The sequence below is a fragment of the Pongo pygmaeus genome, chromosome 10 (genome assembly GCF_028885625.2).
Source record: "Pongo pygmaeus isolate AG05252 chromosome 10, NHGRI_mPonPyg2-v2.0_pri, whole genome shotgun sequence".
NCBI lineage: Eukaryota > Metazoa > Chordata > Mammalia > Primates > Hominidae > Pongo > Pongo pygmaeus.
This window is the reverse complement of record NC_072383.2, coordinates 80651704-80665364: the sequence shown is the minus strand read 5'-3', so window position 1 is coordinate 80665364 and position 13661 is coordinate 80651704.

Below are 13661 nucleotides of genomic sequence, written 5' to 3'. Positions count from 1 at the left end.
TAAGCACAAGGTTGGTGCATTGTGTCTGTACTCTGCTGGTACTTTTATGTCTAGTAAAGAGTTGTAGACGGCCTTTTAGTCTGCACAGAAAATAGGCTGAGTTTGTTCTTAGGATGACCACTATTCCAATTTGTCCAGGACTGTCCCAGTTTTAAAACTGAAAATCCCACATGCCCAGAAACCTTTAGTCCCACACAAACAGGCATATTTGGATATCCTATTTGTATGCTGCCTTCTCAGCCTGCTCTGTCTCCCCCCACTCTTCCTTGCACTAACAGCTTTTATGTTATAGAAAACCACCACGGTTGAGTTTTTCTACAGCTACTGCTCTTTTCAGAGAGCAAACATCTGTCAACTTTGTCTCCTAATAAGCCCTGTTCCCCTGGGCAGTGATCTGCTCATTTCTTCTTTTCCCAGAGGACTAAACAACCCAGCCCAGGCTTGACTGCCTGGTTCTTCCTTGGAGCACACATGGCACAAAATACTCCCAAAGCAAAAATAACTGAAAACACACTGGAGCTTACTTTTGGTAGCATGGCAACCACTGCTGGCTGCATTTGAAAGCTCCTTATTAGTGTGAAAGTTATTTTGCATAAAGTTACTTGTTAACTTGGCTAGACACTTTCAGCTCCCTGTGAACCTTGCTTTTTTACAGATTATTTTCTCCCTCAGAAAGCTTTTTGAACCTAAAGAGATTTGGAGATATCATGAATAATAATAGGAAATACTTGCCAAGGCCCTTCCAAAGGGTTGAGAGTATCCCTGCATACTAAGCCTAAATTGCTTTGGGTTATTTCTTATTCTTTTGACTACTTAATGATAGAGAACAAAAAATACACCCCAATACTCTATTCTTTTTATTCAATTCAAGATAATATCCTACTCTCTATCGTATCCAGCCAGGTATGTGCATCACAATGTCAACCAAAAATTGTTAAGGGTAATGGGTGATTACTCACTCACTCTCATCCCAACAAAGAAAAAAATTACGGGCCTTAATAATTTGCAATTTATCCTTAATTACTTATACAGTTTTATTTCCCACTACTCTCCAATCATTTAAACACTTTAACTAGGTAATGTCATTGATCTAAAAATAAAACAATTGTAATTGTTTCCTAATCTCTGTTCATCCTGTTGCCACCATTAGAGTATTCTCTCCTCTACTCTTTGTTGATACTGTACCGCAACTCAGGCAATCACTGTTATGAGTACCATGACTCGTACTACAACTAAGATTGTGACTACACCAATGATTACTACTTTGACTCTTATGACAACATCATTAATGAGTTAGATAAGTTAGAATGAGACTGACCCTGTATTGGGTGCTCTGCAATAATTGTCTCATTTGAATCTTCACCATAACTTAAAAAGTGACTATCATTTTTCTTTGATGGGTGAGGAAACTGAGGTTTGAGATACGAGGTAACTGTCACAAAGTCACAAAGAAAACAGATGGTGGGTATTGGTGTGGACCCAGGTCTTTAGGGCTTTAAAATTAACATGCTTAAAAATACTTAAATGTTTCTCTGTTGAGGGGAATCTTTCTTAATAATTTCACTCCAGACTGATAATCATTCCTTTATTGTCCTTATTTTCTATATCACTCATATGAGTAGTAATGGTATGTTGCTCAACATCGCTATTTTACTAAATGGAATATACATTTATTTTCACTCATTGAAATAGTAAGAAGTATATTTCCCTACTTCTGTGCTAATGATAAGCACATAGTTATAGCTTAGTTAATATTTTTTGAATTGATTTAGTTATTGAATTTCACTGACTCCTCTAACAAAGTAACCAAAATATTTCTAACATTACCTTCTATATTCAAAAGATATAGGTAATGGAATAGTATTCAGCCATAAAAAAGAATGAAATTCTGTCATTTGAGGCAACATGGATGAGCTTGGAGGTGAAATACGCCAGGCATAGAAAGATAAATACCACATGTTCTCACTCATATATGGAAGCTAAAGGGGTTCATCTCATAGAAGTAGAGAGTAGAATAGTGGTTGTTAGATGATGGGATGGGTAGGTAGGAAGGAGAGGTGGTAAGGGGGAAAGAGAGCTGGTCAGAGGTTGGCTGGTAGATGCAGGGTTGTAGCTGGATGGGAGGAATGGGTTCTGGTGTTCTATGGCACTGTAGGTTGACTATAGTTAATGACATTTTACCATGTATTTTCCAGAGGATGGGGGAACAGATTTTGGGTATTCCAAACATGGGGAGGTGATAGGGGTTTGGGGTGATGAATGTGCTGGTTGCCTAGAGTTGATCATTGCATGTTGTATGTATTATCAGGCTGTGCTCCATAAATATGTACAATTATTATCTATCAAATAAAAATACAAGCAAAAAATTGTACATGCTCATGGAGTGCCATGTGGCATTTCAATCCATGTATACATTGTATGGTGACCAGATTGGGGTGACTGGCATGTCCATTGCCTCATGTCCATTACCTTATCCATTCTTTGTGCTAAGAGCATTCAGGGTCCTCTTTTCTGGCTACTCTGAAGCGTATGGTGCACTGTCTTTGACTATGTTCTCCACGCTGTGCAGCAGAGCTCCAGAGCTTGTTCCTCCTACCTAGATGTAGCTTTGTGCCTGTTGACCAACCTCTTCTCTTTCCCACTCCACTCTACTTTCCCAGTCTTTGGTGGCCACTGTTCTCTCTACTTCTATAAGGTCAACTTTTAAAACATGGTTTTAATGACTGCATAATATAAAGTTAAAGTTTTCAGCCTCATTTTTTAAAATAAATTAATTAACTAGCCCTCTAAAATTTCCATAAAACTTATCCTGAGCTGCATGTTGTGCCTACATGGTCTCACCCAAGGGAAGGTGAGCACATTCATGTTGGGTGGTGAAAATCCAGGCAATATGTCTGTATGGTTCTTTTATTATTATTATTATTATTATTATTATTATTATTATTATTGTTATTATTATTTGGAGTTGGAGTCTCGCTCAGTTGCACAGGCTGGAGGGCAGTGGCGCCATCTCGGCTCACTGCAAGCTCCACCTCCTGGGTTTACGCCATTCTCCTGCCTCAGCCTCCTGAGTAGCTGGGACTATAGACGCCCACCACTACGCCCAGCTAATTTTTTTGTATTTTTAGTAGAGACGGGGTTTCACCATGTTAGGCAGGATGGTCTCGATCTCCTGACCTCATGATCTGCCGGTCTCGGCCTCCCAAAGTGCTGGGATTACAGGTGTGAGACACCGCACCTGACCTTTTTTTTTTATTATTATACTTTAAGTTCTGGGGTACACGTGCAGAACGTGCAGGTTTGTTTCATAGGTATACACGTGCCATGGTGGTTTGGTTTGCTGCACCCATCAACCCGTCATTTAGATTACGTATTTCTCCTAAAGCTATCTCTCCTGTAGCCCTCCACCCCCAACAGGCCCCAGTGTGTGATGTTCCCCTCCCTGTGTCCATGTGTTCTTATTGTTTAACTCCCACTTATGAGTTATAACATGTGGTGTTTAGTTTTCTGTTCTTGGTTAGTTTGCTGAGAATGATGGTTTGCAGTTTCATCCATGTCCCTGCAAAGGACATGAACTCATCCTTTTCTGTGGCTGCATAGTATTCCAGGGTATATATGTGCCACATTTTCTTTATCCAGTTTATCATTGATGGGCATTTGGATTGGTTCCAAGTCTTTGCTATTGTGAACAGTGCCACAATAAACATACATGTGCATGTGTCTTTATAGAATGATTTATAATCCTTTCAGTCTATACCCAGTAGTGGGATTGCTGGGTCAAATGATATTTCTAATTCTAAATCCTTGAGGAAATGCCATACTGTCTTCCACAATGGTTGAACTAATTTACACGCCCACCAACAATGTAAAAGTGTTCCTATTTCTCCACATCCTCTCCAGCATCTGTTGTTTCCTGACTTTTTAATGATCACCATTCTAACTGGCATGAGATGGTATCTCATTGTGGTTTTGATTTGCATTTCTCTGATGACCAGTGATGATGAGATTTTTTCTTACGTTTGTTGGCTGCATAAATGTCTTCTTTTGAGAAGTGTCTGTTATTATCCTTAGCCAACTTTTTGATGGGGTTGTTTTTTTTCTTGTAAATTTGTTTAAGTTCTTTGTAGATTCTGGATATTAGCCCTTTGTCAGATGGATAGATTGCAAAAATTTTCTCCCATTCTGTAGGTTTCCTGTTTACTCTGATGATAGTTTCTTTTGCTGTGCAGAAGCTCTTTAGTTTAATTAGATCCCATTTGTCAATTTTGGCTTTTGTTGCCATTGCTTTTGGTGTTTTAGTCATGAAGTCCTTGCCCGTGCCTATGCCCTGAATGGTATTGTGTAGGTTTTCTTCTAGGGTTTTTATGGTTTTAGGTCTAACATTTAAGTCTTTAATCCATCTTGAGTTAATTTTTGTATAAGGTGTAAAGAAGGGATATAGTTTCAGCTTTCTGCTTATGGTTAGCCAGTTTTCTCAATACAATTTCTTAAATAGGGAATCCTTTCCCTGTTGCTTGTTTTTGTCAGGTTTGTCAAAGGTAGGATGGTTATAGATGTGTGGTGTTATTTCTGAGGCCTCTGTTCTGTTCCATGGGTCTATATATCTGTTTTGGTACCAGTACCACGCTGTTCTGGTTACTGTTGCCTTGTAGTATAGTCTGAAGTCAGGTAGCGTGATGCCTCCAGCTTTGTTCTTTTGGCTTAGGATTGTCTTGGCTACGTGGGCTCTTTTTTGTTCCATATGAAATGTAAAGTACTTTTTTCTAATTCTGTGAAGAAAGTCAATGGTAGACTCATAAGGATAGCATTGAATCTATAAATTACTTTGGGCAGTATGGCCATTTTCATGATATTGATTCTTTCTATCCATGAGCATGGAATGTTTTTCCATTTGTTTGTGTCCTCTCTGATTTCCTTGAGCAGTGGTTTGTAGTTCTCCTTGAAGAGGTCCTTCACATCCCTTGTAAGTTGTATTCCTAGGTATTTTATTCTCTTTGTAGCAATTGTGAATGGGAGTTCACTCATAATTTGGCTATCTGTTATTGGTCCACAGGAATGCTTGTGATATTTGCACATTGATTTTGTATCCTGACACTATGCTGAAGTTTCTTATCAGCTTAAGGAGATTTTGGGCTGAGATGATGGGGTTTTGTAAAAGTACAATCATGTCATCTTCAAACAGAGACAATTTGACTTCCTCTTTTCCTAATTGAATCCCCTTTATTTCTTTCTCTTTCCTGATTGCCCTGGCCAGAACTTCCAATGCTATGTTGAATAGGAGTGTTGAAAGAGGGCATCCTTGTCTAGTGCCATTTTTCAAAGGGAATGTTTCCAGTTTTTGCTCATTGAGTATGATATTTCCTGTGGGTTTGTCATAAATAGCGTTTATTGTTTTGAGATAGGTTTCATCAATACATAGTTTATTGAGAGTTTTTAACATGAAGGGGTGTTGAATTTTGTCCAAGGCCTTTTCTGCAGCTATTGAGAGAAACATGTGGTTTTTGTCATTGTTTCTGTTTATGTGATGGATTACATTTTTTGATTTGCATATGTTGAACCAGCCTTGCATCCCAGGGATGAAGCCAATTTAATCGTGGTGATTAAGATATTTGATATGCTGCTGGATTTGGTTTGCCAGTATTTTATTGAGACTTTTTGCATCGATGTTCATCAGGGATATTGGCCTAAAATTTTCTTTTTTTGTTGTTTCTCTGTTAGGTTTTAGTATCAGGATGATTCTGGCCTCATAAAATGAGTCAGGGAGGATTCCCTCTTTTTCTATTGTTTGGAATAGTTTCAGAAGGAATGGTACCAGCTCCTCTTTGTACTTCTGGTAGAATTCGGATGTGAATCTGTCTGGTTCTGGACTTTTTTTGGTTGGTAGGCTATTCATTGCTGCCTCAATTTCAGAATTTGTGATTGCTCTATTCAGGGATTTGACTTCTTCCTGGTTTAGTCTTGGGAGGGTGTATGTGTCCAGGAACTTATTCATTTGTTCTAGATTTGCGAGTTTATTTGCGTAGAGGTATTCTAGTTTATTTTCACAGAGGTATTGCATATAGTATTCTCTGTTGGTAGTTTGTATTTCTGTGGGATTAGTGGTGATATCCCCTTTATCATTTTTTATTGTGTCTATTTGATTCTTCTCTCTTTTCTTCTTTATTAGTCTGGCTAGAGGTCTATCTATTTTGTTGATCTCTTCAAAAAGCCAGCTCCTGGATTCATTGATTTTTTGAAGGGTTTTGCATGTTTCTATCTCCTTCAGCTTTGCCCTAATCTTAGTTATTTCTTGTCTTCTGCTAGCTCTTGAATTTGTTTGCTCTTGCTTCTCTAGTTCTTTTAATTATGATGTTAGGGTGTCAATTTTAGATCTTTCCTGCTTTCTCTTGTGGGCATTTAGTGCTATGCATTTCCCTCTACACTCTGCTTTAAATATGTCCCAGAGATTCTGGTACATTGTGTCTTTGTTCTCATTGGTTTCAAAGAACATCTTTATTTCTGCCTTCATTTTGTTATTTACCCAGTAGTCATTCAGGGGCAGGTTGTTCAGTTTCCATGTAGTTGTGTGGTTTTGAGTGAGTTTCTTAATCCTGAGTTCTAAGTTGATTGCACTGTGGTCTGAGAGACTGTTTGTTATGATATCCATTCTTTTGCATTTGCTGAGGAGTATTTTACTTCCATTTATGTGGTCAATTTTAGAATAAGTGCGATGTGGTGCTGAGAAGAATGTGTATTCTGTTGATTTGGGATGGAGAGTTCTGTAGATGTCTGTTATGTCTGCTTCGTCCAGAGCTGAATTCAAGTCTTGGGTATCCTTTTTAATTTTCTGTCTCGTTGATCTGTCTAATATTGACAGTGGGGTGTGAAAGTCTCCCACTATTATTTTGTGGGAGTTTAAGTCTCTTTGTAGGTCTCTAAGAACTTTCTTTATGAATGTGGTGCTCCTGTATTGGGTGCATATATATTTAAGATAGTTAGCTCTTCTTTTTGCATTGATCCCTTTACCATTATGTAATGCCCTACTTTGTCTCTTTTGATCTTTGTTGGCTTAAAGTCTGTTTTATCAGAGAGTAGGATTCTGACCCCTGCTTTTTCTTTTTGCTTTCCATTTGCTTAGCAAATATTCCTCCATCCCTTTATTTTAAGCTTATGTGTTTCTTTGCATGTGAGATGGTTTTCCTGAATACATCACACCGATGGGTCTTGACTCTTTATCCAATTTTCCAGTCTGTGTCTTTTAATGGGGGGCATTTAGTCCGTTTACATTTCAGGTTAGTACTGTTATGTGTGAATTTGATCCTGCTGTTATGATGTTAGCTGGTCATTTTGCCCATTAGTTAATGCAGTTTCTTCATTGTGTTGGTGATCTTTGCAATTTGGTATGTTTTTTCAGTGGCTGTTATTGGTTGTTCCTTTCCATGTTTAGTGCTTCCTTCAGGAGCTCTTGTAAGGCAGGCCTGGTGGTGGAAAAATCTCTCAGCATTTGCTTGTCTGTAAAAGATTTTATTTATCCTTTGCTTATGAAGCTTAGCTTGGCTGGATATAAAATGCTGGGTTGAAAATTCTTTTCTTTAAAAATGTTGAATATTGACCCCCACTTTCTTCTGGCCTGCAGGGTTTCATCTGAGATATCTGCTGTTAGTCTGATGTGCTTCCCTTTGTTGGTAACCCGACCTTTCTCTCTGGCTGCCCTTAACAATTTTTCCTTCATTTCAACCTTGTTGAATCTGACAATTATATGTTTTGGGGTTGCTCTTCTTGAGGAGTATCTTTGTGGTATTCTCTAAGCTTGATTGGTGTACCTGAAAGTGATGGGGAAAATGAAACCAAGCTGGAAAATATTCTTCAGGATATTATCCAGGAGAACTTCCCCAATCTAGCAAGACAGGCCAACATTGAAATTCAGGAAATACAGAGAACACCTCAAAGATACTTCTAGAGAAAAAATTAAAAAAAAAAGATATCAGATGTGGCTTCAAATACATGAAAAAACCATAGTCTAATTTATAACATTTCGTGGGGTCAATGAAACACTAATAATTAACATGATACAATTATGAACTAAAATTTCAGTAAATTTTTAAAATAATATAAATTTTAAAGCATGTGATGTGACAATAAAGTGTTAGGGATATATAACCTTTTGAGAGATGTTAATTATGATCATCTGCCTGTTGGTAGTCCTTTGAAATTATCTGTTCTTTTTCTGAATTTCTCTAGGAAAATATTAAATATAGCCCTGCCATTGAATGTCTAGGTCTGATTTTGGAGTGTGAGGTCCCTGCCATTGGCTTTATAACCACACTCCTTTCCTATCACTGCATGATTAATTGGCCATTTCTTTACTACACTTCCCTCTTCCAAATATCAGGCTGTACCATCATTGCATCATTGTCTTTAACAACTGATTCAGCTGAAGTTCTTCTCCCATCTATCACTGCTCTTCAGATTGACCTTGTTAAACACTTATGAGTGCTTCTCTGTGTAAAGCATTTGACTACTTTGGGAGACATAAAACTGACAGTCTAGAAATGGAAACAGGTAAGTAAAAATAACACGATGTATTTATTGTTTTACTTACTAGGGGCTCAGGGAACAGAACAAATGAACTATATGCTGTCATAGAAGGGACTACGAGACATTTTAATGCTTGAAAAAATGCATCAGCTCCAAAATATGAAAATAAGCTGCAAAATTAAAATAAATATTACTTAAATACCTATAGATCTACCATTATATTAGTAGGGCTTATTTGTAAGTTCATGGTGTTTTGAATAATACTGCACTGGATTTAAATTCTGGTTGTTACTTACCAGCTATGTGACCCTAGGGAAGTTACTTAGTCATTTTTCACAATGGGTGAAATGTAGATTAACACTAATAAGATGGTTGTGACAAATAAATAGGTATAAAATATTTTGAACAATACTGCTAGTAAGTAAGCTCTCCAAAAGTTAACTATTATTAAATTATGTCAATTTTGCAAAATGTGGATGTGTTTCAATGGTTGATATAATGTAGGCTGGGACCAACAAAAGTAGGAGTGTCTAGGGCCTTGATGGTCTTAAAATGTTTCTTGGCAATGATTGATGTGTGTGTGTTGGGTAGAAGGAAGCTGAAATATGATTTCTGTTTAGACGGGTCACAGGTAAAAAGAAGCTTGAGCTGATTCTTAATTTGCTACAATCTGCTCTTTTGATACTTGTATGATTTCTCATTTCCAGGTCAGAGAAATAAAATCAGGGATAGGGCACTGGATGAACTATTGCTTTTCCAATTTTGTAATGGGAATAGATTGCCTTGCCATCATGTGTTTGGACCTATGCCTGACTTACATTTTTGTTTGTTTTTTTCAAAAAAACATTTTCCTGGGCCTTTAAAAAAATCCTTAGGACTTTGCCTCATTAATTTGTCTTATTGGGTGTTTTCTGAGAATGTAAGTTATAGTAATAAATTAATAATAGAATAAAGTAAAATATTAATAATTATTATATTAATATTTTTCTTCTTTTAAAAAATAAACTTAATTTTCCTAAACTTGTTAATCTAAAATATTCTTGCTTTTATGCAAACAATTTAGTAAAATAAATTGGAGAATTTCTTGTAGAATAAAAGTATTTCAGGGTAAAACAGCTATAATGCAAATAGAGACAGCTACAGTTACCATAAAAGTTTAATTTTATTTTCCTTATAAGGCAGGAAAAGCATAAGATGATACTGCAATATGGAATTTTGAATGATTTTTAGCACATGAAAAAGTTTTTCAGAAGAGTATCTTGTATTTATTGCTTTTCCTTAATAGTAATGTGAAATTTTGACAGCTAAAAATGAGCTATATAAACTAGCATTTTGGTTATCTAGAAATATTAAGAATTTTAGAGATGTCATTTGTGTGCTTAGGCTCCTTGCTCATGCTAAAGACCAAAAACTTCTGTGTGACTCAATAGCATGGGATTTTTACTTTTAGAATCTGAATATAATGACATAGTATGTTAAGCCCATATTCTTCTTGCTTATGGAAACTACCCCATGCAATGGGAGTTTCAGCTTTGCTAAGAACTTATTTGGTATTGAAATTTGATGATAGAGAAAGGAAAAGATATTTTTCTCTATAATTAATCCATTTTAGAAAGAAATTTTATAGGGTAAAGGTCTTACCTGCTTAATCTTCCTATTTGAGATATAAAAGAAGTTTTGGAGATGGAGGATTTGAAGTCAAACAATATTAATTTCAGTTCAATTCTTGGTTCAATCTCATTATTTCTCAATATTTCTGGGTATAAGTTTTCCCAAATTAATAATGCTCACTTCACAGGTTTTTTTTTTTTGTAAGGATTAAAGAAGAAAACTTGTGAAACAATATTATTCCTGAAACATATTAGGCCAAAATATATTTATGCTTTTTTTCTCCCTTCTTTCTAAATGATAATTCTGAGTTCATTCCCTTAATCCAGAAATTCTGACCATTCGTTGACTACCAAGTATCTGTAATTTAAAGCTGGTGATAGAGAAAGAGATGGAAAGAACCTGAGACGCTGAACACTCCATTCTATCCTTTCACAAATCAACCTTCTCCTAGAGGTCACCGAGGTGACAAGGCCATGCTAATTCACACCTCTTATCACTCTGAGGCTTTAACCCTAAACCACACTGCAGTACCCTGATGGTAGCTACACTGAACCACATGGGTGACTTCTAATCATCTTCCAGGGTTAGTGCCTTTGTTGCTTCTTTTCTCCTACCCTTATATAAATCTTGCCTTCCTTTTGGCACTAATGAAATGATGGAGAAAGTCCTAAATACGGATAATATCCTGCTGGAAAGAAATCCGTCTTTCTCCCTCCTGAAGGAAGTTCTATTCTTAGAAACCTCCTGCCTGACTCAACTTCCTAACTCCCTCTTTTCCCATGGGGCTTTGGGAGAAAGAACTGAGCATGGACATCTCAAACAACTCCTACCTCCCACTCTTCCTTTTGGGAACCAGCTACTTGCAGGAAGCATAGACTCTGCTCTGTTTCTCCATACAGCCAGTTTTATAGGAACAGGCCTCAGTGGAAGCTCAAATATGCTTTGGCTATTCAGTGTCTTTTGTGGTTCCATATAAATTTTAGGATTGATTTTTCTATTTCAGTAAAAAATGCTATCGGGATTTTGATAGGGATTACTTTGAATCTGTATATCACTTTGTGTAGTATGGGCATTTTAATAATATTAATTCTTCTAATCCATGAGTATGGGATGTCTTTCCATTTATCTGTGTCTTTAATTTCCTTCCTCAGTGTTTTATAATTATCAGTGTGCAAGTCATTCACCTCTTTGGTTAAGGTTATTCCTAAGTATTTTATCTTTTGGTTACTATTGTGAATTATATTGTTTTTTAAATTTCGTTATTTATGCTTAGTATATAGAAACACAGCTGCTTTTTGTATGAGATTTTGCTTTCTGCAACTTTTTTGAGTTTGTTTATTGGTTCTAACAGGTTTTTTTCTTCTGAAATCTTTAGGATTTTCTACAAAAATATGTTCATTTCATCTGCAAGAAAACCCCATAATTTTACTTCTTCCTTTCCAATTTGAATGACTTTTATCTCTTTTACTTTTCTATTTGCTGCAAGTAGAACTTCCACTACTGTGTTGAATACAGTGGTGAGGGTGGGCCTCCTTGACTTCCTTCTGATTTTGGAGGAAAAGCTTTCAGTTTTCTCCCCTTATTTATGAGATTAGCTGTGGGTTTTTATATATGGACTTTAATGTGATGAGGTAAGTTCCATCTATGGATATTCTGAGAGTTTATATGGACATTAAATTGTGTCACATGTGTTCTCTGAATTCACTGAGATGATTCTATCTATCTATCTATCTATCTATTCTTTTTTCAATTCATTCTTTTAAATGTAGTATATCATGATTTGCATTTGTTGAACAAGCCTTCCATCCAAGGGATGAATCTAACTTGGTCATAGTATGTGATCATTTTAACATCCTATTGAATTGTTTGCCTGTATTTTGTTGAAGATTTTTGTTCAATAAAATACAAACCGATGTTCATCATGAAGCCTATGTTCAACATGAAGGCCCAGGTTCATCAGGGATATTGGCTTGCAATTTTATTTTCTTGTTTGCCTTTGTCTGGCTTTGGTATTAGGGTGATGCTGGCCACATGAAAGGAGATTGGAAGTATTTCTGTTTTCAGTTTTTGGAAGAGTTTAAGGAGGATTGACATTATTTCTTCTTTGACTATTGGGTAGAATTCACCTCTTAAGTCATCTTTTCCTAGGCTTTTCTTTGTTTGGAGGTTTTTAATTACTGATCCAATCTCCTTATTTGACATTGGTCTGAAGGGCTTTCTATTTTTTCTTGATTCAGTGTTGATAGGTTGTATGTTTCTAAGAATGTCTCCATTTCTTCTGTATTATCCAATTTGTTGGCATATAATTTTTTCATAATAGTCTGTTATGATCCTTTCTGCCACATTTGTTATATTATCTCCTTTTTAATTCCTGATTTTATTTGAGTCTTCCCTCTATTTTTCTTAGTTGGCCTAGCTAAGGATTTGTCAATTTTATCTCTGTAAAATCCTTTTCTATTATTATTCTGTTCTCTGTGTCATTTATTTCTGCTCCCATCTTTATCATTTCCTTTCTTTTGTTCTAACTTTGGGCATAGTTTGTTCTTCTTTTCCTAGTTTCTTGAGGTGTAAGGTTAGTTACTTTTTTTTTTGATAATCTTTCTTCTTTTTTACTCTAGGCATGTATTGCTATAAACTTTCCTCTTAGTATTGCTTTTGCTGTATCCCATACATTTTGGTTTATTGTGTTTTTATTTTCATTTCTGTTGAAAAATTTAAAAAATTCCCTTTTTATTTTCTTTTTGATCTTCTTGACCCAATGGTTGTTAAAGAATATGTTGTTTAGTTTCCAGTTACTTGTGAATTTTCTGATTTTCTTCTTGTGATTGTTTGCTAGTTTCATTCCATTGTGGTCAGAAAAGATACTTGGAACGATTTTGATCTTCTTAAATTTGTTATACAACTTATTTTGTGGCCTAATGTGTGCTCTATCCTAGAAAATGTTCCATGTTCACTTTAGAATAATGTGTACTCCTCTGCTATTGGGTGGGAAGTTCTGTGTATGTTTGTTAGGCACATTTGGTCTATAGAATTATTCAAGTCTGCCATTTATTTTTTTCTGAACATTCTATCAATTATTAAAAATGATGTATTAAAGTCTCTTACTATTACTTTATGGCTGCCAATTTTTCCTTCAGATCTGTAAATATTTGCTTCATATTTTTAGGTGCTCTCATGTTGGGTATATAAATATATTTGTAATTGTTATAGCTTCTTTGTCCCTAGAGACAGCTTTTAACTTAAAGTCTACATTGTCTAATATAAATGTAGCTGCCTCTGTTTCTTTGGTTGTTATTTGCATGGAATATGTTTCCCATCCTTTCATTTTCAGACTATGTGAGTTCTTAAACCTAAGGTAAGTCTCTTATAAACAGTACGTTGCTGAATTTTGTTCTTTTAAAATCCATTCAGCCATTTTATGTCTTTCAATTGGGGAGTTTAATATATTTACATTTAAAGTAATTATTGATAAATGAGGATTTACTATTGCCATCTTAATGATTTTCTGTTGGCTTTGTGGTTTTCTTCCTCTC